This window comes from Diplotaxodon limnothrissa, linkage group LG14 (assembly GCF_057381915.1).
Source record: "Diplotaxodon limnothrissa isolate DT_005_m linkage group LG14, D_limnothrissa_male_GT1.1, whole genome shotgun sequence".
Taxonomy (NCBI): domain Eukaryota; kingdom Metazoa; phylum Chordata; class Actinopteri; order Cichliformes; family Cichlidae; genus Diplotaxodon; species Diplotaxodon limnothrissa.
Window position 1 is genome coordinate 79,754 of NC_140609.1, and position 26,475 is coordinate 106,228.

At 40.6% G+C, this 26,475-nt stretch overlaps 3 pseudogenes; 1 reads left to right on the top strand and 2 right to left on the bottom strand.

Annotated features, from left to right (window-relative positions):
- Positions 1–2,461: 2,461 nt before the first annotated feature.
- On the bottom strand, positions 2,462–3,529 carry LOC146618157 (spastin pseudogene; annotated as a pseudogene).
- A 6,256-nt stretch (positions 3,530–9,785) lies between these two features.
- LOC146618158 (spastin pseudogene) lies at positions 9,786–11,027 on the bottom strand (annotated as a pseudogene).
- Positions 11,028–12,258: 1,231 nt separating this feature from the next.
- Positions 12,259–25,927, top strand: LOC146618159 (uncharacterized; annotated as a pseudogene).
- The last annotated feature ends 548 nt before the right edge of the window (positions 25,928–26,475 follow it).

Below are 26,475 nucleotides of genomic sequence, written 5' to 3' on the forward strand. Positions count from 1 at the left end.
TTATTATGTGTTAGGATTTGATCAATCCATGACGTGCACAAATGCATTCACAATGGTCTTTAAAAGCAAATACATTTTTTCTCTCTAACAGCTGCTGTATTTACTTTCCTCTTCAGTCCTTCCTGTACTTGGTCAACCTCCTCTCCTCTTCCCAGTCGGTGTGGCAACTGCTGGGCCGACAGTCTTTGGCCAACAAAAGCGAATACACCCTGAGGGAGATGCCAACCTCCATACCTGTAAGTGTTTTTCTTCTTCTTCTTTTCCACACACTGCAGTTTTTTTTTGTCATCCATCTGAGGGCATGTTTGCACTTTTTATTTGGCCTCCAAACACCACCCACCCATTTGTTTTACTTCAAACGCATTCAAATAAACCCTCTCACACTGAGACTGATATACGTTCTCCACCTTACCCATTGTAAATTTCCACACAGTTTTCGTTTTGCACCCTATCCGGTGCATTCTTGTTCAAAGCCTCTCATTTTACTCCACAGGATTTGATTGACAGACTGATTGCCGTGAATTCGGATGGGAAGATTCATTCTCTCTTCCACTACGAAGAGAGTCACACATTCGGCCTAAGGTGGGATTCATTATTTTTTTCATATTACTTAACATCAGTGGGGAAGTAGACGATATCAGATTATCACCTGGTGACTGCACACACACTTCAGCCTCTGGCAATAGGAGACTGGCATGGTGACGTAATCGGCCTTAAAATGCGGCCTTTAAGGCTGCAGACCCTGAATTGGGATACAGCCTCTGAATCGCTGCATCTTGTAGCTGTGTCGTCTTAAATTGGTCATGTGATTTTGACGCGCCGGCGCGTCCGGCAACCCCAGAGGTTTAACTTAATATTTAAGTGTCTCTTGGTTTTAGACTAGTTGTTTAGTCTAATTTGATGTTTTAAACCAGAAAAGGAAGAAGAGGGCTTAGAATTACAGGTAAGAACTGCTCAGTGGTATGTGATAAACTGTAAATGTAAAGCTTACAGGTCAGTCCTCATGTTTTTAAATCAGATTTTGAGTCTGTACATGGCACATTATGCTTTTGCATGTTGTGAAATGTGCTGCAAAACAAACTGAGGTAAACTAACTGGTTTACTGTGATGGATTTAAAGTGCGTGTGACTGGTGCGCAGTGGCTGTGGTGCTCACGGTCAGAGTTCAGTCACAAAGAGGGTAACAGAGATGAATTTAAAGTTAAGGTGATGGTGCTTAGATTCATTCACAGACTGAAACCTTCACACCAACTTTATCCTGTGTCTCTTAGTTTTAGACTAGTTGTTTAGTCTATTTTGATGTTTTAAACCATATCACAGGGTTTTTACTCCACCATTTACGGGGTTTTAACAAGCAAACAAAAGACAGATCGTGATGTTTGAAAATGTTTTGGAAATATTCTTTAAAGATTAGATGTAAAATACGCAGAGGATAAATTCAATTGGTTTATTAGTTTATTACATAAGTTGAAAAAAAGTTAAACAAGTAAATAAAGAAACAACATAAAAGAAAAGTAAACAAAACAAATCGGTAAATAAAGGAAAATGGTAATAAGAAGGGAAAAAAAAAGAAAAGAGAAAACCCCAACAATCCCCTCTGAGCAAGCACTAGGCGACAGTGGGGAAGAAAAACTGCCTTTAAACGGGCAGAAACTTCCGGCAGAACCAGGCTCACGAGGGGCAGTCAACTGCCGGGACTGGTTGGGGTGAAAAAAGATGAAGGAGAGAGGGAAGAAGTGTTAGGAGAGAAGGGGAGAGGAGAGGTGAAAATTAAGATGGAACAGAGGTGGAGGGAGACGAGGTGACGTCAGCAGTAGAAAAAATAGAAAAAGTAGAAAAAGCAGGAGTGTCCCTCCTCCAGAAGAAGCGGAAACGTTTTTTCTTCTTTTCCATGAGCTTTTCCACGACCACTTTTTTCTCTAGGATGAGGGTTCTCAACTGATCGGTTGTTTCTTCAACTTCCTTCTCAAGTTTCTGGCATCTTTGCTCCATTTCTTTTAATAGATTGCACTTGTCTGTATTTTGCTGTTGTTTTTCCTTGTGCATCTTTTCTAACTGCTCATTTCTTCTTGTGATTTCTTGAAGCTTACGCTGCAGGTCTTCATTTATTTTCTCTTGTTGCTGCTTTTGTGCAAGCATTTCAGCGTTTTCACACTTCAAGTTGTCTGAGTTCAACAACATCTCATTAATGACCTCTGAGTGTTTTTTCGCCATTTCATTGATCCTACGCTGCATCTTTGAACGTCGTTTTTCCAATACTTCTCCTTCCAGTTCAGGTGTTCTGTCCTTCATTGTATTAATTTGTTCAGTTGTAGATTTCTTCTCTCCAAGTCCTGGAGAATACTTTTTTTTTCTTTTTCCTGTTGCTCTTTCTCTTGAAGAAGCTCTTTATTTTTGCACTCTGTTTCATCCAGCCTGACTGGATTTGGATTTATTGAAGAAGGACCACCAAAATCTTTGTTCTATTTGGTGTACATGTTAAGAGTTGCTGGACTAACAGTTGGTTTGATTTGCTTCAGAGAATCCTCAAAGTCTTTCATCTTAATGTTGCGCACCTCAGCAGCAGCTATAACACGGACTTGTTCTGGTGCCAACTCTCTTATTGGGCCAAGTGCAGCATCTTTGGCTAATGCTGTCAAATCGCTCCCTGAATATCCTTCAGTCACTTTTGCAAGACAGGACAGTTCGTCTTGGCTCAGTGGACTCCCGTGCGTTCCCAAAAGATTTTTCAGCAGCGTAAATCTTGTCTTCTCATCGGGTAAGGTCACATATACTCTTTTTGCAAAGCGCCTTAATATTGCTTCATCGAGCTCCTGGGGCCTGTTCGTTGCTCCCATTACAAGTACTCTGTCATCCTTTCCTGACTGCAACCCGTCAAACTCAATGAGGAACTCAGTTTTTAAACGGCGAGAGGCGTCGTGCTCCCCCTCCCTCCTTTGACAGAGCAAGCCGTCCACTTCATCGATGAAGATTACTGAGGGCTGTCTCTCTCTTGCAACTGCAAAGAGTGCTCGTACGAGCTTCTCGCCTTCTCCCACATATTTGGAGGTCAAACTAGCAGCACTGATGTTGAAGAATGTTGCATTAGACTCTGCAGCAACTGCTTTGGCGAGCATGGTCTTCCCATTTCCTGGTGGGCCAAATAAAAGCAAGCCACGTGCAGGAGCTCTCAGACCAGTAAAGAGATCAGGTCTTAAGGCAGGAAGGATGACAATTTCTTGAAGTGCTTGCTTTGCCAGATCCTGCCCTGCGATGTCATCAAATGACACAGTCGCTCCACTGTATACAATTTCATTTGTAATTAAGCTGACCAGTTTACTGTCCACATTCTTTTTCATATCCCTCTTCGGGGGCTGTTTCACAGCTGCCGGTCTTCCATTCTGAGTTTTTCCCACCCGAGCGGTTTTCTTTGCATCAGTTATTCTTAATGGAGGTCTTACAGAAGTGGAGGGTCTGATGGTGGTGGAAACACCTGCGGGTTGACTTTTAGGAACTGACTTTGGCTTACTTGCAATTGTTTTGGTCGACATTTCTCTTGCGCGACTTCCCCCCTGTTCACAGTCATAACACGGTAAACTAGTCATAAACGAAAACGTTTAGGCTATTTATCGCATTTAAAGGTCTTTCTTTGGGACAACGTCACAGAACACAGAAACGTCACAGGGCTTTGGAGCGTGATGTTACAGAGGTTTACAAATACTTTCAAATATAGCTCTGGTCGAACGTTTGAAGGCTGCGAACAAACTGACTAAAACTTGCTGCTCCTGACCCCTATTTATAGAAAAACTTCAAAGGCTCAAAGGCATGTGCTTGTGACATCATCACATGTCCTTGTGACATCATCACATGTCCTTGTGACATCATCACTCTTCATGAATCAGATTGTCACATGACATTTTAGAATGGGGATGTTTTTTTTTAAACCGTTTTCAAATTTAACCCTCTGTGGTCCAGGGTATAATTGGCCGTTCTTGACTATTTTTGATTTTACCTCTATATTTCACCTTTAAAATATGTTTTTCTTGCCTTATTTGGCACCATTATTTTCAGCACAACCTCAAATATCTGAAATTTGAGTTATTGTTTTCATTTTGGTATACTATATTAGCACAGTTGATCTAAATTAATAACACAATAAATTGTGTGTGCATCTCCTGTTTTGTCATGGTTGTATGTCCCGGTTCGTGACAGGCTGCATGAGCTCATCTGGTGGGAGTGTAGTACTGTAGTATTTCAGGCATAAAAACGTGGTTTTCACAGACCTTGTCACAGGGTCTGAGTCTAAGATTCAAATTGTAAACACACAAACACTCAGGCTTGCTGCAAACCTTAGCTGATCCCCCGTGGGCTTAATTTACTGCCATTGTTTACGCACCATTGTAATTGCTTCTCTAGTTTGGCATTACACTTTAATTATGGAATGTAATTATATTTTGTCTATTTTTAGTTGTGGCATTGTGTTGTAATTAATGAAGGGCCTGCACACTCCAATATCAATTTACAATTTAAATTCTCCACAGCATGTTTAACTACATTATGTTGTGCCTTTCCAGAATCCCAGATTTACTTACACATCTCCCTTTATGATACATTAGTACTACATTTGACCTAAACCTTTTCCATCCTTTTTCCAAACTCTCATTCATTTTTTACCTGATAACCAAAAACTGTGATAGTGAAAGGCTGAAATATTTCTAGGGGTATGAGATTTCTGTGTGTTTTCTGTAGGTGAGCAGCTGCGAGAAGTTTGGCTACGGGGTGATGGTGACACAGGTGGCAGCAACTGCTCCGGGAGTTGTGGCTCTGCACAGTTCAGGTACTATTGCAGTTATTTGGACACAACAAACACTTGTCAGCTGTGATGCTTAAGGCTTATATTATAAGTTGTTGTTGTTGTTTTTGTGTTGTCGGTATAAAGGAGACTTAAGGCAGCTTAGGGAGAAATGTATTTGTCAAACCGTTTTTGTTTGGGTAAGAAAGAGTAAGAAGAGGCGTTCTTTTTTGATAAATGGATTCACATATCAGTTGTATACTGATACTAGGTTTATCCATATGCAAAAGGCTCCAGGAAATACCGTACTCTTGTCAAAAGAGGTCAAAAAATGAAGCTAGTGAACAAATATTTTAATCCTGCATTCTTTCTATTGGCTAGAAGGGGCGACTCAACTGGTTATGGGAAAAGAAGTCTGATTACTTATCAGCCCTTCGCTTATAACAGCACCGCTGCGTTCTGAAACCTATTCTCTCCTATGACTTTACCCACGCAAGAACAGTTCCCTGCTGTGTTGAGCAGCGCTGGCTGTGGAGCACTCATGTGTTCCATGATGTGACATATGTTTGTGCCATCGATAAAAAGGCAGACTGACAGAAAGAAGGATGACCTCAAAAAGTGATATAGTCCAGACAGAGCTTACAAATGATGGGCCATTTGCTAAACCTGCAGCACACACTGCTTTCTATGTGAAAGAACCATTCTGTGAGAAAAACTCTACTGCTCATTTGATCTATGACCTCTGAAAAACAGTTCATGATTTCCATTACTATTCAATTATATAAAAAAAGTACATTCCCTGGGTTATACAGCACTGATATGCAAAGCTTAATTGTATATCTGTAACTCTAGAACTGCAGTATTTATAGTTTTCTTAGTTTAATATTTCAATTTCATATTCTTCTTCTAAGTATAAAATCCCTTTTGTTATATTTGTCTCGTTAATTTAACTGAAATACACTGAAAATTGCTCACAAATTAAGGTTTATGTGTCAATACAAATGCAGGTTTTATTGCTGGGAGCTTCCCGTGATGCACTGACTATTTCTTCTTCCATGACACTAATGTTTTGTCTTTGCTTCATCATTTATGTACTGTACTGTATCCCCAGTTTTCCAGCGAGGGCTGCGTACATTTTGATTGCATTAACGTTTTTATCCAGCCTTTATGTGCAAGCTTGAGCTGCAAAATTCAAATGTAGTTACTGACAGGCCAAAGTGCAACAGGGAAGAGATTAAATGGGATCAAAGGGAGTGGCATTATAAATTCCTTCCTTCCTGAGATTCAAATCCTCCAATCAAAACGGTGCCAGCAATGCAAAGACAGATTTCTTTAAAAGATTGCACACAATAACAAAGTCAGTCGTTTATTTATTAAAGCACTGTTAATAATTTTAGTTGCTGCTATTTCAAATAAATGTTTGGTACAACAAATTTCTCCGTGTTCTGTCTCAGGCTTTATTCGGGCCCTGGTACTAGAGCTATGGTCTGTTCTTGAGTGCAGCAGTGACGACATCAGAGTGGTCCGTCCCAAACCAACTCCCATTGACCCCACAGATAGGAGTTGCATTAAGGTATTGTATGTATGTGCGTGCGTGTGTGTGTGAGAGAGAGGGAGAAGGAGAAACTTCCTGGAGCCCACAATGCCCCAATTTTTAGATATCTACATAATAGTACAGACACAGATCTCTTAGAAGTTTTGCTTTTCCATCATGTTTTTAGCTCACTGGTTACAAAGGTGTTTAAATTGATTAAAATTAAATTGATTCCAATTATTATTAACCCAGGACTCAGAATAGTGGTCCATGTGTTGCTGTGATACCAGCAGCCATGTAGAAAATTCACTTGTGAATATTCATATTTAAGAAACTGGCAATAGTGATTTTGTTAACAAGAAAGGCTTTTTGCTGATTGGTTTATGGGTGTCTGGGCAAATAAGCCTTACTTTCATAAGACTGCATTTTTAGTTATGTTTTTGGCAGAATTTCTCTCAGGAAAGCTTCAACAAGCTCCAGCGTGAGCCTGTCTGTGTGTGTCTGATGCTTGGCCTCTGACAGCAGCCAAGTCATCTCTCTCAGAGAGACTAGCCAAGTGAATACGGACAGCCAGTGATGTGTAAACTGTGTCCTGCCACAGGCGACTTTAAAGTCTGCCTTATCAGTGGGTTATACATATATGCTGAGGTCAAAGGAAAACTAAATATACACACACCAGCACTTTGGTGAATTAACTCGAGTCTTTGCTTTAATCTGTGCTAAGTACAGTAGGAGGTTTGGTAGTACATATGAAGATAAGTTCACACATGCACAGAAACATCAGAAGACACATGAAAGTATAGATATTTCTATTTTAGAAAAAAAAATCCATCGTATCTTGTTTTTTTCTTTACGTTTCTTTGAAGCTGTTTAATATAATCTAAGTTGTAGCTCGTTTGTGCAAGTGTCTCTCTTTTTTTCCTTTGATGCTTTTGATGATATGTTTTCCCTGTTCTACCAGACCCAGTGAAAAATGCAGGGAGCTTTCCTGTAGTTTAATATTCTTCAGGCTGCAATAGGTTTCTGCTCAACCACTCTGCTCAGAATATATGTCTTATTCAGTTTTGAGAGTGTGGTAAACCATGTTTTATCTTTGCAATCATAAATTCTTTTTACATTTTGTTTTGCTTTGAATACTACAGATATTATTTGTCATATTATCGGTAGTGTTTGTAGTTGAATAGTGTTATATTATTATTATGTGTTAGGATTTGATCAATCCATGACGTGCACAAATGCATTCACAATGGTCTTTAAAAGCAAATACATTTTTTCTCTCTAACAGCTGCTGTATTTACTTTCCTCTTCAGTCCTTCCTGTACTTGGTCAACCTCCTCTCCTCTTCCCAGTCGGTGTGGCAACTGCTGGGCCGACAGTCTTTGGCCAACAAAAGCGAATACACCCTGAGGGAGATGCCAACCTCCATACCTGTAAGTGTTTTTCTTCTTCTTCTTTTCCACACACTGCAGTTTTTTTTTGTCATCCATCTGAGGGCATGTTTGCACTTTTTATTTGGCCTCCAAACACCACCCACCCATTTGTTTTACTTCAAACGCATTCAAATAAACCCTCTCACACTGAGACTGATATACGTTCTCCACCTTACCCATTGTAAATTTCCACACAGTTTTCGTTTTGCACCCTATCCGGTGCATTCTTGTTCAAAGCCTCTCATTTTACTCCACAGGATTTGATTGACAGACTGATTGCCGTGAATTCGGATGGGAAGATTCATTCTCTCTTCCACTACGAAGAGAGTCACACATTCGGCCTAAGGTGGGATTCATTATTTTTTTCATATTACTTAACATCAGTGGGGAAGTAGACGATATCAGATTATCACCTGGTGACTGCACACACACTTCAGCCTCTGGCAATAGGAGACTGGCATGGTGACGTAATCGGCCTTAAAATGCGGCCTTTAAGGCTGCAGACCCTGAATTGGGATACAGCCTCTGAATCGCTGCATCTTGTAGCTGTGTCGTCTTAAATTGGTCATGTGATTTTGACGCGCCGGCGCGTCCGGCAACCCCAGAGGTTTAACTTAATATTTAAGTGTCTCTTGGTTTTAGACTAGTTGTTTAGTCTAATTTGATGTTTTAAACCAGAAAAGGAAGAAGAGGGCTTAGAATTACAGGTAAGAACTGCTCAGTGGTATGTGATAAACTGTAAATGTAAAGCTTACAGGTCAGTCCTCATGTTTTTAAATCAGATTTTGAGTCTGTACATGGCACATTATGCTTTTGCATGTTGTGAAATGTGCTGCAAAACAAACTGAGGTAAACTAACTGGTTTACTGTGATGGATTTAAAGTGTGTGTGACTGGTGCGCAGTGGCTGTGGTGCTCACGGTCAGAGTTCAGTCACAAAGAGGGTAACAGAGATGAATTTAAAGTTAAGGTGATGGTGCTTAGATTCATTCACAGACTGAAACCTTCACACCAACTTTATCCTGTGTCTCTTAGTTTTAGACTAGTTGTTTAGTCTATTTTGATGTTTTAAACCATATCACAGGGTTTTTACTTCACCATTTACGGGGTTTTAACAAGCAAACAAAAGACAGATCGTGATGTTTGAAAATGTTTTGGAAATATTCTTTAAAGATTAGATGTAAAATACGCAGAGGATAAATTCAATTGGTTTATTAGTTTATTACATAAGTTGAAAAAAAGTTAAACAAGTAAATAAAGAAACAACGTAAAAGAAAAGTAAACAAAACAAATCGGTAAATAAAGGAAAATGGTAATAAGAAGGGGAAAAAAAAGAAAAGAGAAAACCCCAACAATCCCCTCTGAGCAAGCACTAGGCGACAGTGGGGAAGAAAAACTGCCTTTAAACGGGCAGAAACTTCCGGCAGAACCAGGCTCACGAGGGGCAGTCAACTGCCGGGACTGGTTGGGGTGAAAAAAGATGAAGGAGAGAGGGAAGAAGTGTTAGGAGAGAAGGGGAGAGGAGAGGTGAAAATTAAGATGGAACAGAGGTGGAGGGAGACGAGGTGACGTCAGCAGTAGAAAAAATAGAAAGAGTAGAAAAAGCAGGAGTGTCCCTCCTCCAGAAGAAGCGGAAACGTTTTTTCTTCTTTTCCATGAGCTTTTCCACGACCACTTTTTTCTCTAGGATGAGGGTTCTCAACTGATCGGTTGTTTCTTCAACTTCCTTCTCAAGTTTCTGGCATCTTTGCTCCATTTCTTTTAATAGATTGCACTTGTCTGTATTTTGCTGTTGTTTTTCCTTGTGCATCTTTTCTAACTGCTCATTTCTTCTTGTGATTTCTTGAAGCTTACGCTGCAGGTCTTCATTTATTTTCTCTTGTTGCTGCTTTTGTGCAAGCATTTCAGCGTTTTCACACTTCAAGTTGTCTGAGTTCAACAACATCTCATTAATGACCTCTGAGTGTTTTTTCGCCATTTCATTGATCCTACGCTGCATCTTTGAACGTCGTTTTTCCAATACTTCTCCTTCCAGTTCAGGTGTTCTGTCCTTCATTGTATTAATTTGTTCAGTTGTAGATTTCTTCTCTCCAAGTCCTGGAGAATACGTTTTTTTTCTTTTTCCTGTTGCTCTTTCTCTTGAAGAAGCTCTTTATTTTTGCACTCTGTTTCATCCAGCCTGACTGGATTTGGATTTATTGAAGAAGGACCACCAAAATCTTTGTTCTATTTGGTGTACATGTTAAGAGTTGCTGGACTAACAGTTGGTTTGATTTGCTTCAGAGAATCCTCAAAGTCTTTCATCTTAATGTTGCGCACCTCAGCAGCAGCTATAACACGGACTTGTTCTGGTGCCAACTCTCTTATTGGGCCAAGTGCAGCATCTTTGGCTAATGCTGTCAAATCGCTCCCTGAATATCCTTCAGTCACTTTTGCAAGACAGGACAGTTCGTCTTGGCTCAGTGGACTCCCGTGCGTTCCCAAAAGATTTTTCAGCAGCGTAAATCTTGTCTTCTCATCGGGTAAGGTCACATATACTCTTTTTGCAAAGCGCCTTAATATTGCTTCATCGAGCTCCTGGGGCCTGTTCGTTGCTCCCATTACAAGTACTCTGTCATCCTTTCCTGACTGCAACCCGTCAAACTCAATGAGGAACTCAGTTTTTAAACGGCGAGAGGCGTCGTGCTCCCCCTCCCTCCTTTGACAGAGCAAGCCGTCCACTTCATCGATGAAGATTACTGAGGGCTGTCTCTCTCTTGCAACTGCAAAGAGTGCTCGTACGAGCTTCTCGCCTTCTCCCACATATTTGGAGGTCAAACTAGCAGCACTGATGTTGAAGAATGTTGCATTAGACTCTGCAGCAACTGCTTTGGCGAGCATGGTCTTCCCATTTCCTGGTGGGCCAAATAAAAGCAAGCCACGTGCAGGAGCTCTCAGACCAGTAAAGAGATCAGGTCTTAAGGCAGGAAGGATGACAATTTCTTGAAGTGCTTGCTTTGCCAGATCCTGCCCTGCGATGTCATCAAATGACACAGTCGCTCCACTGTATACAATTTCATTTGTAATTAAGCTGACCAGTTTACTGTCCACATTCTTTTTCATATCCCTCTTCGGGGGCTGTTTCACAGCTGCCGGTCTTCCATTCTGAGTTTTTCCCACCCGAGCGGTTTTCTTTGCATCAGTTATTCTTAATGGAGGTCTTACAGAAGTGGAGGGTCTGATGGTGGTGGAAACACCTGCGGGTTGACTTTTAGGAACTGACTTTGGCTTACTTGCAATTGTTTTGGTCGACATTTCTCTTGCGCGACTTCCCCCCTGTTCACAGTCATAACACGGTAAACTAGTCATAAACGAAAACGTTTAGGCTATTTATCGCATTTAAAGGTCTTTCTTTGGGACAACGTCACAGAACACAGAAACGTCACAGGGCTTTGGAGCGTGATGTTACAGAGGTTTACAAATACTTTCAAATATAGCTCTGGTCGAACGTTTGAAGGCTGCGAACAAACTGACTAAAACTTGCTGCTCCTGACCCCTATTTATAGAAAAACTTCAAAGGCTCAAAGGCATGTGCTTGTGACATCATCACATGTCCTTGTGACATCATCACATGTCCTTGTGACATCATCACTCTTCATGAATCAGATTGTCACATGACATTTTAGAATGGGGATGTTTTTTTTTAAACCGTTTTCAAATTTAACCCTCTGTGGTCCAGGGTATAATTGGCCGTTCTTGACTATTTTTGATTTTACCTCTATATTTCACCTTTAAAATATGTTTTTCTTGCCTTATTTGGCACCATTATTTTCAGCACAACCTCAAATATCTGAAATTTGAGTTATTGTTTTCATTTTGGTATACTATATTAGCACAGTTGATCTAAATTAATAACACAATAAATTGTGTGTGCATCTCCTGTTTTGTCATGGTTGTATGTCCCGGTTCGTGACAGGCTGCATGAGCTCATCTGGTGGGAGTGTAGTACTGTAGTATTTCAGGCATAAAAACGTGGTTTTCACAGACCTTGTCACAGGGTCTGAGTCTAAGATTCAAATTGTAAACACACAAACACTCAGGCTTGCTGCAAACCTTAGCTGATCCCCCGTGGGCTTAATTTACTGCCATTGTTTACGCACCATTGTAATTGCTTCTCTAGTTTGGCATTACACTTTAATTATGGAATGTAATTATATTTTGTCTATTTTTAGTTGTGGCATTGTGTTGTAATTAATGAAGGGCCTGCACACTCCAATATCAATTTACAATTTAAATTCTCCACAGCATGTTTAACTACATTATGTTGTGCCTTTCCAGAATCCCAGATTTACTTACACATCTCCCTTTATGATACATTAGTACTACATTTGACCTAAACCTTTTCCATCCTTTTTCCAAACTCTCATTCATTTTTTACCTGATAACCAAAAACTGTGATAGTGAAAGGCTGAAATATTTCTAGGGGTATGAGATTTCTGTGTGTTTTCTGTAGGTGAGCAGCTGCGAGAAGTTTGGCTACGGGGTGATGGTGACACAGGTGGCAGCAACTGCTCCGGGAGTTGTGGCTCTGCACAGTTCAGGTACTATTGCAGTTATTTGGACACAACAAACACTTGTCAGCTGTGATGCTTAAGGCTTATATTATAAGTTGTTGTTGTTGTTTTTGTGTTGTCGGTATAAAGGAGACTTAAGGCAGCTTAGGGAGAAATGTATTTGTCAAACCGTTTTTGTTTGGGTAAGAAAGAGTAAGAAGAGGCGTTCTTTTTTGATAAATGGATTCACATATCAGTTGTATACTGATACTAGGTTTATCCATATGCAAAAGGCTCCAGGAAATACCGTACTCTTGTCAAAAGAGGTCAAAAAATGAAGCTAGTGAACAAATATTTTAATCCTGCATTCTTTCTATTGGCTAGAAGGGGCGACTCAACTGGTTATGGGAAAAGAAGTCTGATTACTTATCAGCCCTTCGCTTATAACAGCACCGCTGCGTTCTGAAACCTATTCTCTCCTATGACTTTACCCACGCAAGAACAGTTCCCTGCTGTGTTGAGCAGCGCTGGCTGTGGAGCACTCATGTGTTCCATGATGTGACATATGTTTGTGCCATCGATAAAAAGGCAGACTGACAGAAAGAAGGATGACCTCAAAAAGTGATATAGTCCAGACAGAGCTTACAAATGATGGGCCATTTGCTAAACCTGCAGCACACACTGCTTTCTATTAAATACTGCACGTGCAAAGTATGTATAATATGTGCTTGTCCAATAGATATGCTGTCTTAGCAGCTATTTACAATGTTACATAAGAAACAAATGTGGGATCCAACCACCATGCTACTAAAGAGACACTGTGCGTTTCCCCTCCAAAGCAAACCCTCCACTTCAGTGATGGAGTCATGCAATTATTCTACTGGGGTGAAGACAGTTTAATTACAGCATCACTGCAATAACAGTATCCATCCAAAAAAAAAAAAAACATCAAATAAAATTTTAATTATTTCTAAATAAGAAATTCGTGATAAAACAGTTTTCCAATTAACCACTACATAACAGTAGTGTCTAGTTCTTATTTGGTAGGAAATGTCCACCAGTGCTGTAACGTTTTCAAAAATAATAGTAAAAGAAAAAAAGCATTTTGATGAAAAACTAAACCAGCGTGACCTACTGTACAAGTTTGTTTAGGCTGCTTTTGCAGCAGTGCTCTTTATAAAGTCTCCAGGGTGTGATAGTAATAAATCATCTGTGAATGAAACCTTTTACACGTTTAAAATCACTTTGTCTGCCATAGGCAAGAAATCTGTTCCTATAAATACACCGTTTAATTATGTGTTCGCATTGCAACTGCTGCTCTGCCAGAAGTGTAGGTAGAGCAAAGTCAACCTATACATTATACATATCCTCATATTTGAACATTCAATATCAATATATTTTCCACATATTGTGAATATAACGCTGAGTCCTGCCTGACAGCACATTCCCATGAGTGTGCAGAGAGGGAGAAACACGCAAACACCGTGACGAGACAAGAGCACGGGCAGTGTGATGTTACTTCACCTCTAGATGGCACTATTGCACAACCTACAACCTTCTGCATCGTTTCACTGGAATGGATGACAAGTACAGTGCAAAAACAATAACAGGAACAAACTGAGTCCGATATGATATACATATTTATGCCAAAAAAAAATGCCCGTTTGATCTTGTGTTTCCATGTAGGAACAGGGAAAAATGTCTATATTGTGTTGTCTGGTTCACCTCGGCAGAGTTCTATGGCTTTGGCAGGAGGGTTGAGAGGAAACAGAAAGGGCCTTTACCGCCTGCACCTGGCATGTTTGTGATGAAGCAGCTGCCTCTACTCCTGCTGAGCCTCCTCCCTGTACCTCTGAACCCGAGTGAGCAGAGAGCACCGACGGTCATGCACACACACAGATACTGTACACTTCAACAGACACTGGAGATACAAATGATGGGCCATTTGCTAAACCTGCAGCACACACTGCTTTCTATGTGAAAGAACCATTCTGTGAGAAAAACTCTACTGCTCATTTGATCTATGACCTCTGAAAAACAGTTCATGATTTCCATTACTATTCAATTATAAAAAAAAAAAAAGTACATTCCCTGGGTTATACAGCACTGATATGCAAAGCTTAATTGTATATCTGTAACTCTAGAACTGCAGTATTTATAGTTTTCTTAGTTTAATATTTCAATTTCATATTCTTCTTCTAAGTATAAAATCCCTTTTGTTATATTTGTCTCATTAATTTAACTGAAATACACTGAAAATTGCTCACAAATTAAGGTTTATGTGTCAATACAAATGCAGGTTTTATTGCTGGGAGCTTCCCGTGATGCACTGACTATTTCTTCTTCCATGACACTAATGTTTTGTCTTTGCTTCATCATTTATGTACTGTACTGTATCCCCAGTTTTCCAGCGAGGGCTGCGTACATTTTGATTGCATTAACGTTTTTATCCAGCCTTTATGTGCAAGCTTGAGCTGCAAAATTCAAATGTAGTTACTGACAGGCCAAAGTGCAACAGGGAAGAGATTAAATGGGATCAAAGGGAGTGGCATTATAAATTCCTTCCTTCCTGAGATTCAAATCCTCCAATCAAAACGGTGCCAGCAATGCAAAGACAGATTTCTTTAAAAGATTGGACACAATAACAAAGTCAGTCGTTTATTTATTAAAGCACTGTTAATAATTTTAGTTGCTGCTATTTCAAATAAATGTTTGGTACAACAAATTTCTCCGTGTTCTGTCTCAGGCTTTATTCGGGCCCTGGTACTAGAGCTATGGTCTGTTCTTGAGTGCAGCAGTGACGACATCAGAGTGGTCCGTCCCAAACCAACTCCCATTGACCCCACAGATAGGAGTTGCATTAAGGTATTGTATGTATGTGCGTGCGTGTGTGTGTGAGAGAGAGGGAGAAGGAGAAACTTCCTGGAGCCCACAATGCCCCAATTTTTAGATATCTACATAATAGTACAGACACAGATCTCTTAGAAGTTTTGCTTTTCCATCATGTTTTTAGCTCACTGGTTACAAAGGTGTTTAAATTGATTAAAATTAAATTGATTCCAATTATTATTAACCCAGGACTCAGAATAGTGGTCCATGTGTTGCTGTGATACCAGCAGCCATGTAGAAAATTCACTTGTGAATATTCATATTTAAGAAACTGGCAATAGTGATTTTGTTAACAAGAAAGGCTTTTTGCTGATTGGTTTATGGGTGTCTGGGCAAATAAGCCTTACTTTCATAAGACTGCATTTTTAGTTATGTTTTTGGCAGAATTTCTCTCAGGAAAGCTTCAACAAGCTCCAGCGTGAGCCTGTCTGTGTGTGTCTGATGCTTGGCCTCTGACAGCAGCCAAGTCATCTCTCTCAGAGAGACTAGCCAAGTGAATACGGACAGCCAGTGATGTGTAAACTGTGTCCTGCCACAGGCGACTTTAAAGTCTGCCTTATCAGTGGGTTATACATATATGCTGAGGTCAAAGGAAAACTAAATATACACACACCAGCACTTTGGTGAATTAACTCGAGTCTTTGCTTTAATCTGTGCTAAGTACAGTAGGAGGTTTGGTAGTACATATGAAGATAAGTTCACACATGCACAGAAACATCAGAAGACACATGAAAGTATAGATATTTCTATTTTAGAAAAAAAAATCCATCGTATCTTGTTTTTTTCTTTACGTTTCTTTGAAGCTGTTTAATATAATCTAAGTTGTAGCTCGTTTGTGCAAGTGTCTCTCTTTTTTTCCTTTGATGCTTTTGATGATATATTTTCCCTGTTCTACCAGACCCAGTGAAAAATGCAGGGAGCTTTCCTGTAGTTTAATATTCTTCAGGCTGCAATAGGTTTCTGCTCAACCACTCTGCTCAGAATATATGTCTTATTCAGTTTTGAGAGTGTGGTAAACCATGTTTTACCTTTGCAATCATAAATTCTTTTTACATTTTGTTTTGCTTTGAATACTACAGATATTATTTGTCATATTATCGGTAGTGTTTGTAGTTGAATAGTGTTATATTATTATTATGTGTTAGGATTTGATCAATCCATGACGTGCACAAATGCATTCACAATGGTCTTTAAAAGCAAATACATTTTTTCTCTCTAACAGCTGCTGTATTTACTTTCCTCTTCAGTCCTTCCTGTACTTGGTCAACCTCCTCTCCTCTTCCCAGTCGGTGTGGCAACTGCTGGGCCGACAGTCTTTGGCCAACAAAAGCGAATACACCCTGAGGGAGATGCCAACCTCCATACCTGTAAGTGTTTTTCTTCTTCTTCTTTTCCACACACTGCAGGTTTTTTTTGTCATCCATCTGAGGGCATGTTTGCACTTTTTATTTGGCCTCCAAACACCACCCACCCATTTGTTTTACTTCAAACGCATTCAAATAAACCCTCTCACACTGAGACTGATATACGTTCTCCACCTTACCCATTGTAAATTTCCACACAGTTTTCGTTTTGCACCCTATCCGGTGCATTCTTGTTCAAAGCCTCTCATTTTACTCCACAGGATTTGATTGACAGACTGATTGCCGTGAATTCGGATGGGAAGATTCATTCTCTCTTCCACTACGAAGAGAGTCACACATTCGGCCTAAGGTGGGATTCATTTTTTTTTTCATATTACTTAACATCAGTGGGGAAGTAGACGATATCAGATTATCACCTGGTGACTGCACACACACTTCAGCCTCTGGCAATAGGAGACTGGCATGGTGACGTAATCGGCCTTAAAATGCGGCCTTTAAGGCTGCAGACCCTGAATTGGGATACAGCCTCTGAATCGCTGCATCTTGTAGCTGTGTCGTCTTAAATTGGTCATGTGATTTTGACGCGCCGGCGCGTCCGGCAACCCCAGAGGTTTAACTTAATATTTAAGTGTCTCTTGGTTTTAGACTAGTTGTTTAGTCTAATTTGATGTTTTAAACCAGAAAAGGAAGAAGAGGGCTTAGAATTACAGGTAAGAACCTCAGTGGTATGTGATAAACTGTAAATGTAAAGCTTACAGGTCAGTCCTCATGTTTTTAAATCAGATTTTGAGTCTGTACATGGCACATTATGCTTTTGCATGTTGTGAAATGTGCTGCAAAACAAACTGAGGTAAACTAACTGGTTTACTGTGATGGATTTAAAGTGTGTGTGACTGGTGCGCAGTGGCTGTGGTGCTCACGGTCAGAGTTCAGTCACAAAGAGGGTAACAGAGATGAATTTAAAGTTAAGGTGATGGTGCTTAGATTCATTCACAGACTGAAACCTTCACACCAACTTTATCCTGTGTCTCTTAGTTTTAGACTAGTTGTTTAGTCTATTTTGATGTTTTAAACCATATCACAGGGTTTTTACTCCACCATTTACGGGGTTTTAACAAGCAAACAAAAGACAGATCGTGATGTTTGAAAATGTTTTGGAAATATTCTTTAAAGATTAGATGTAAAATACGCAGAGGATAAATTCAATTGGTTTATTAGTTTATTACATAAGTTGAAAAAAAGTTAAACAAGTAAATAAAGAAACAACATAAAAGAAAAGTAAACAAAACAAATCGGTAAATAAAGGAAAATGGTAATAAGAAGGGAAAAAAAAAGAAAAGAGAAAACCCCAACAATCCCCTCTGAGCAAGCACTAGGCGACAGTGGGGAAGAAAAACTGCCTTTAAACGGGCAGAAACTTCCGGCAGAACCAGGCTCACGAGGGGCAGTCAACTGCCGGGACTGGTTGGGGTGAAAAAAGATGAAGGAGAGAGGGAAGAAGTGTTAGGAGAGAAGGGGAGAGGAGAGGTGAAAATTAAGATGGAACAGAGGTGGAGGGAGACGAGGTGACGTCAGCAGTAGAAAAAATAGAAAAAGTAGAAAAAGCAGGAGTGTCCCTCCTCCAGAAGAAGCGGAAACGTTTTTTCTTCTTTTCCATGAGCTTTTCCACGACCACTTTTTTCTCTAGGATGAGGGTTCTCAACTGATCGGTTGTTTCTTCAACTTCCTTCTCAAGTTTCTGGCATCTTTGCTCCATTTCTTTTAATAGATTGCACTTGTCTGTATTTTGCTGTTGTTTTTCCTTGTGCATCTTTTCTAACTGCTCATTTCTTCTTGTGATTTCTTGAAGCTTACGCTGCAGGTCTTCATTTATTTTCTCTTGTTGCTGCTTTTGTGCAAGCATTTCAGCGTTTTCACACTTCAAGTTGTCTGAGTCCTGGAGAATACGTTTTTTTTCTTCTTCCTGTTGCTCTTTCTCTTGAAGAAGCTCTTTTTTTTTGCACTCTGTTTCATCCAGCCTGACTTTCAGCACTTCGTATTTTTTCTTTATGCCTTTGAGTTGGTCCTGCATTTGTGTGACCCCTTCCTTTTTCTGTCCGAGGATTTGTGCAGTTTGTTCCATAGCTTCATCAAGCGTTCCTTGGAGCGCCTGATTCTTTTGCTCCATGTTTTGGAGATCCCTTTGCATCTCCCCAATAGTAGCATTCGCGCGTTGAAGCTGGGCAGACGTTTCTTTTAATTCAGCACTCTTTGTCTTGTTTTCCTTCATCAGGAACAAAATCTTCTGTCGTGCTTCACCAAACTTTCCTTCCCAGGCCTCACTAATAATTTTTGTGTAAGGCTGGCGTTGCTGTTGTTTTTCCAGCTCTTGATTTCGTGCTTCCAATTGTCTGCACTTCTCCTCCAGTTGAAGCTTCTCTTCTTCAATTTGTTTAATTTTTGCATGTAGGTCGGAGTTTTCCTGTAATGTCCTTTGGACTGATGAGGCACCAATGGATCGTGTCATATCAGGCTTCCCTCTTGAAGTGAGTGGCTGGCCAGACCTCGAAGGAGAGGCAGCAAGATTGTTTATTCTTTGTTGGCATTTTCGTGGATACATTTTTAATCCTGTGCACAGTGACTCTGAAGAGGTTTACAAATACTTTCAAATATAGCTCTGGTCGAACGTTTGAAGGCTGCGAACAAACTGACTAAAACTTGCTGCTCCTGACCCCTATTTATAGAAAAGGCTCAAAGGCATGTGCTTGTGACATCATCACATGTCCTTGTGACATCATCACATGTCCTTGTGACATCATCACTCTTCATGAATCAGATTGTCACATGACATTTTAGAATGCGCCCCCTGCCGCCATCACAGTAGGCCAGACAAAGGATACAGCTTCAGCTATGGTGGTACGTGTGTAGTCGGTTGCAATGTTAGATCTCACGATCGTGAAGGCAAGAAACTGGATTAATCTTTTAATCGTTTTCCATCCTGGCGGCAACGTGAGGGATCCCATGTATCCGATATCACCAAACAAAGACGCCAGGCATGGATTGCAGCGGTGAGACGAGCGGATATCGAGTTCCGTGCAATCCCCAGCTTTTTGTTGGTTTGCTCGCGGCATTTTCTCTCCGGTGAGTTCTAAAGTAATTCATATCACTATCCGATTGTTGAGTCTGACGTCACTAGCCGTGTCTGGGCCTAAACTCTGCTGCAGGTCCATATATCAAATGATCACTGTGGCATTACTGAGAGTTAAAACACTGTCTTAAGTCTTTCATCTTTAATAAAATTATCAGCGTTCTGCTCTACCAGGTGTAACAACTGAGTTAAACATCCAGGCATCCATGACAATGGAATTTATGACATATGAGTTAGAAGTTAGCAGCAAGTTAGCTCGCTAGCTTCTATCTAAATACAATATAGCATGTCCTGACTGCGGGGTTTTGGAAACAAATTAAAACGTACAGCTTTCTTATCACTTCCAACATAAATGAAGACAGAAAACTAAACAGCAGTGACAGTGGCTGCAAATTTTACCAGGGTTTTAGTCAAATGCCCCCCTGTGATTTTACCTGCACCCTGCGATTTGATTTTTAGTTATTTTAACAGCAAACTGAAGAAAAGCCTTGACTCCGTTGCTCCACTCACCACCAAAAAGATTAACGTAAAACATGCATCACCCTGGAGAAACGAAGAAGTCAAAAAACTCAAAAGAAATTGCAGGGCAGCAGAAAGGAGATGGAGGAAAAATAAAAATAATATCAACCATCAAATATTTTCCGAGCAATTTAAAATGTACAATAATACATTAAGGAAGTCAAGAAATTCATACTTCGCCAAAATAATCAGTATTAACAAAAATAATCCCAAGGTCCTCTTTTCCACCATAGATCATTTATTTAACCCTGATTTTAACAGCTCCCAAAGAACCCCCACAGACTCGCTCTGTGAGCAGTTTGCAGACCACTTCAGGGGAAAGATCAGCGCCATCAGATCTGATATTTTATCTAATCGCGATATGATTGTAAACACATCTGAGGGCTCGATTGTACCTGAGGAGACACTGGACAGCTTTGTCCTGGTTAATGCTGAGAACTTTCAGAAGGTTTTCTCCACAGTGAGACCCACCACATGTCTTTTAGATCCAATCCCCTCTTCACTCTTTAAAACACTTTATGGATTTTTTGAGGCTGAGCTTTTATACATGATGAATTGCTCTCTTCAGTTGGGTGTCTTCCCTGCTGCCTTTAAAACGGCGGTGGTGAGGCCCCTTCTGAAGAAGAGCAATTTGGATTGTAATGATTTTAATAACTACAGACCTGTATCCAACTTACCATTTTTAAGTAAAGTCTTAGAAAAACTTGTTTTTACTCAGATTACTGATTTTCTCAATGATAGACAGATCCTGGAGATATTCCAGTCTGGATTTAGGGTGAACCACAGCACAGAGACGGCTCTCCTAAAGGTTTTAAATGATCTTAGATGTAACTGGGACGCCCAAAAGCTCTCAGTCCTGGTGCTGCTGGATCTAAGCGCAGCCTTTGATACAGTAGACCACGCTATTCTTTTAAACAGACTAAAACACATGGTGGGCCTCTCTGGTGCTGTACACAACTGGTTCACTTCCTATCTCTCTGACAGATCTTTTATGGTGAGTATGGATACATGCTCCTCTAAGATCCATAAAATGACATGTGGTGTGCCTCAAGGGTCGGTTCTAGGCCCTGTACTTTTTAATTTGTATATGTTGCCTCTCGGCAGTGTCATCAGGAGGCATGGAGTGAACTTCCACAGTTACGCTGATGACACGCAGCTGTACATCTCCGTGTCTCCTGATGACACCAGACCAATGGATGCCCTTTTTAACTGTATCTTGGATATAAGATCTTGGATGGCAGAAAACTTTTTACAGCTTAACCAGGACAAAACTGAAGTTTTAATTGTCGGTCCTGAAGCTCAGAGAGAGAAACTCTTGTCTAAATTAGAGGCATTTTCACTATGTCCTTCGCTACAAGTGAAAAACCTGGGTGTTATTTTTGACTCTGAGCTTGGTTTTATCCCACATGTTAAACATGTAACCAAAATTGGATTTTATCATCTAAAAAATATAGCCAGAGTCCGCCCTATTCTCTCTCGGGCCAACACGGAGATGCTGATGCATGCTTTTATTGCCAGTCGCATTGATTACTGTAATGCCCTGCTCTCTGGTCTTCCTAAGAAGAATATTTCAACTTTACAACTCTTGCAAAACTCGGCAGCTCGTGTGCTGACGAAGACCAGAGGGCGGGCCCACATTACACCGGTTTTAGAATCGCTGCATTGGCTCCCCGTGTGTTTCAGGATCGATTTTAAAGTTCTTTTATTGGTTTTTAAATGTCTTAATGGTCTTGGGCCTTCTTATCTCTCAGATCTGCTTTTACCATACGAACCCTCGCGGACCCTGAGGTCCTCTGGTACTGGCCTTTTGATTGTCCCTAAAGTCAGGACACATACTCACGGAGAGGCAGCTTTTCAGTGGTATGGTCCTCGTCTGTGGAACAGCCTGCCGGAGGAGCTCAGGGCCGCAGAGAACGTACATGTTTTTAAGAACAGGCTCAAGACCCACCTTTTTAATTTAGCTTTTACTTAGCGTTTATTTATTTTTTATGCTTATTTATTCTATCCTGTTATTCTATTATTAATTTAGGATTTACCTAATATTTTTTGATTTTATTCTTATTCATTTTTTAATCTTCTTACTCTATTTATATTTATATTTATATTGTATCCTGTTCTTATTTATTTTATCATTTTACCCTGTATATATCGTATTGCGTCATATCTCCAGTGTTTCCTCGGAGGGCGCTCTCTGCACCGGGGCTGTTATTGACCGTGGCTGCTGGTCTCTGGGGTCCTCTCAGCCTGGTTGGGGGGCTCCTTGGCCTCCCTCCGGCTGTGTGCCCAGCCCGGAGGCTGCGGTCTGTGACCGGCTCCCGGTGCAGACGGCTCTCTGTTATAATGTTTCCTCACTTGGCTCATGCGAGCCCAGCCCAATTTTTACTCTTTAAGTGTGCGCATGTGTGTGTGTGGGTGGGGGTGGGGGGATATATGTGTATTGAGAGTGTGGGGAGTGAGTTGGAGGGTGGGGTGGGCTGCTTTTAACTATGTAAAGCACTTTGTGCTACATTTTTTCTGTATGAAAAGTGCTTTATAAATAAAGCTTGATTGATTGATTTGTAGGGTTACTGAAGTTGGGCTAGCTGGTATATAATGATGTGCTACGTGACCGCTAGTAACACAGCTATGTTAGCACAATATAAACACGCTAACTTTTTTTCCACTCGATAAAAGTTAACGTGAGTGTTCTCGGTGGTCAGGAACAAATGTAATCGCATGGCAGGATGCTGTAAAAGGACCAAACCAAAAGGCTTTTAGTGGGTTTTTTTTTCAATGCGCTGCGGTCATAGATAATGAGATAAAACATGCTAATGTGTGATGCTGCAGAACCACGTCATGTCGACTGAGTAGCTTTTGATTTGGCATTATTGCAGGCAAACCAGCATATGAAATGGATGTAACAAATCCAGACTGGGCACCAACACTGCACATGGGGCACGACGACAAACCTGTGTCAGACTCGGACCGGCACGCAAGGCGTATGCAACGGAAGCGAAAAAGAGCACCCATTGCAGGTAAACACCCCCCTCTGAAAACATACTAAATTGCTCTTATGGTACACTAATCCGCACATAACTTAAAGATGAATCACACACCTGTCATTGGAATATTGGTGTACATTAACCTTAAGTCTATGCACTATTTTTTATCTTACAGGCTTGATGATCGATGAAGGTCTGACAGAAGAACAACAACCATGTCATGGAGGCAGTGGACAGCAGTTGTGTTGGACAAGTGGAGGTTGACGTACCAGCTGCAAATGTGGACAGTGGTGATGGGAGTGACAGCGTCACGGAAGCTGAAGGGCAGACGAAGGACTGTGTGTGCAGTCAACAGGGCAGAGCAGAAATAAACCGGCTGTTGGAGGAGAACAGACTGCTTCGAGCACAGTTGCAAAAGACAGAGCTGAATGAAACTTTCTTAAAGGACGATACCGAAAAAGTAAGATATTACACTGGACTATATTGTTATGCTGTCTTAATGTCCCTCTTCAACACTGTCAAAGATTTCCTGCCAATACCGAAGAAACTGACAGGTTTCCAAATGCTCTTACTCACACTAATGCGTCTGAGACTTGATCTTCCAGTCCAGCATCTTTGTCATCTATTCCATGTGTCGCACAAAACACTGTCTTCTGTCTTCACCGATACCATTGATGTTTTGTATGCCCACTTAGGAGCACTGGTGCACTGGCCTGAGAGGCACTGTCTGCAGGCGACAATGCCTCCACAGTTTACTGAAACTTTTGGAAAACGAGTAGCAATCATTGTTGACTGTTTTGAGATTCGAACAGAAAGACCATCTAATTTAAAGGCACGCGCACAAACATACTCTCATTACAAGGGTACACAGACCATAAAATACCTCATCGGGATTACACCCCATGGAGCTATTTCTTTCATTTCCAGGGGATGGGGGGTCGTGCATAGAGCAGGGCGATATGGCCAAAAATATTTATCACGATATATATTTGAAAATTTGCGATAACGATATAACCGACGATATAATTGATGCGAGACAAAATACAACTCCACAACATTACTAGCGCAAAAAGACAACCTTCCATTTATTTTCACTTAAACAAGAAGCTGGTTTTTATGTACATTAAAGCTTTATAAAAATGTAACAGTGCAAATGCAAATTCCTTGCTGAAAGTTTAACCAAAAGGCATTTCCAGTAGAAATGGGCTGACATATCCTGAGCATAACCATGTATAATATCCACTGAAGTTAAAAAGAGGTGCTTTGCAACATTAAACTGCAGTGTGCAGTACGCATTTTTCGGACCATAAGGTGCACGGGATTATAAGGCACATTAAGCGAAACAAAGCAGTCAGATAAATCAAACTTTATTAAACTCATTCTTCTTGCTTCCTCCACTTCTGTACCATTGATTCATTAATGTTGAATTCTCTGGCAGCTGCTCTATTCCCATGTTGTTGCAGTATATTAATGACTAACCTGGTATTGTGGATAGATTATCTCAGTTGTTCTCCTGACTGAAGTTTGGTCCGTTTACAGCATCCTGCCATGCGATTGCATTTGTCTCTAACCATGAAGAACCTTCACGTTAACTTTTATAAGTGGAAAAGTGTTAGTGTTCGTCCTCCAGCTTCACTGTTTATGTTATGCTAACATAGCTGTGTCGCTAGCGATCACGTAGCACATCATTATATACCAGCTAGCCCAACTTCAGTAACCCTACAAACGTCACTGCTGTTTAGTTTCCTGTCTTCATTTATGTTGGAAGTGATAGCAGAGCTGTACGTTTGATTTTTTTCAGAAATCTCTCAGTCAGAACATGCTATATCATGCTTAGGTAACTAGCGAAACTAGCGAGCTAACTTCCGCTAGCTTCCTGCTAACTTCTAACTCCATTAAATGTAATAACTTTTTGTTTTCATGGAAGTTAAACTTTATAGTTACACCTGGTAAAGCAGCAATGCTGATCGTTTTACTAAAGATGAAAGAATTTAGACAGTTTTTAACTCTCAGTGATGCTGCAGTGTTGTTTGACCTGAAGCATACGGAGTTTAGGACCCAGATTACTCCCAGATTTAAGAGCATCTTAGTCCGACAAATACGACAATAACGACGACCGCTTGCATGTTCTGCAAAAAAATGTGCTTTGTCGTGTATCTGACAGACAAACACCAAACCAGTTCCACATCACGGAAGTTGCACCATTTTTACAAACCAATTCTGGTTCATCTGTTTCACTCAACAATCGGCCATGTGCGTATGAAAACAAAGGCACTGCGCATGCGCGTTTTACTCCCATTCTATCGCGATATTTCATTTTCCTATCGTTGCCTAACATTATACCGGTATTACCGTGAATGGTATAATATGGCCCAGCCCTAGTCGTGCATCAGATAAACACATCATAGAGAGATGTGGCATTCTTCAAAAGCTGTTACCAGGGGACGTAGTATTGGCTGACAGAGGCTTTGACATCAGAGATGCTGTAGGAATGATGTGTGCGGAGGTCAAGATTCCAGCTTTCACAAAAGGCTACTGTCAACTTGATGCAAGGGACGTTGAACAAACGAGAGCAATTGCCCACCTGAGAATTCATGTTGAGCGAGTAATAGGTAGTTTGCGCAACAAGTTCAAAATGTTACACACAGTCTGATTACTCTTATCATGTGAGGCTGAAGACACAACACTTCTTGATAAGATCGTTAAGGTTTGCTGTGTTTTTGTTAATATGTGCCCCAGTGTTGTTGTCAAACCAGGGCCAAATGACACTTGCTCCTGTTGAGTATTCTTAAAGCTGTTCTTTTGGATGTACTGTACATTGTAAATAGTTGTACTTTGTGTGAAGTTGTTTTAATAAAACAAAAAAGAATAGTATATTTGTTTGTTTTTCTTTATTATAGATCTATTCACATGTACACAGCAATCACATAAAAATGAAATGCAAACTATTTACATCGCACCACACAGCTGTCATCAATCTTTAACCACAACATGAAACATTACAGGCTATTTAGAGCAGCACGTTGTTTCGAGAAGTATTTCCCAACAAGTTCAGGAAGGCACATTTTACGAAAGAAGTCTTGTGCTTTCTTTAAGCGCGGTTTCCAGAAATCCACAGCAGGGAAGACGCGAGTCACAGCAAGGTCTCTCTGTGTCCACACAACGAGGCCACAGTGGCTGGCGCCCGTAACAAAGACTCAGCGTCTCTGTTGTGTAAACACGCCAGTGATTGGGGTAATGTGGGTGACTGTGTAGTGTAGTTGGTGTAATAGTTTTCGACTCCACACAGTCACTGCTTTGCTGTGCTTCTGCAGCGTATCCAGTAATGGT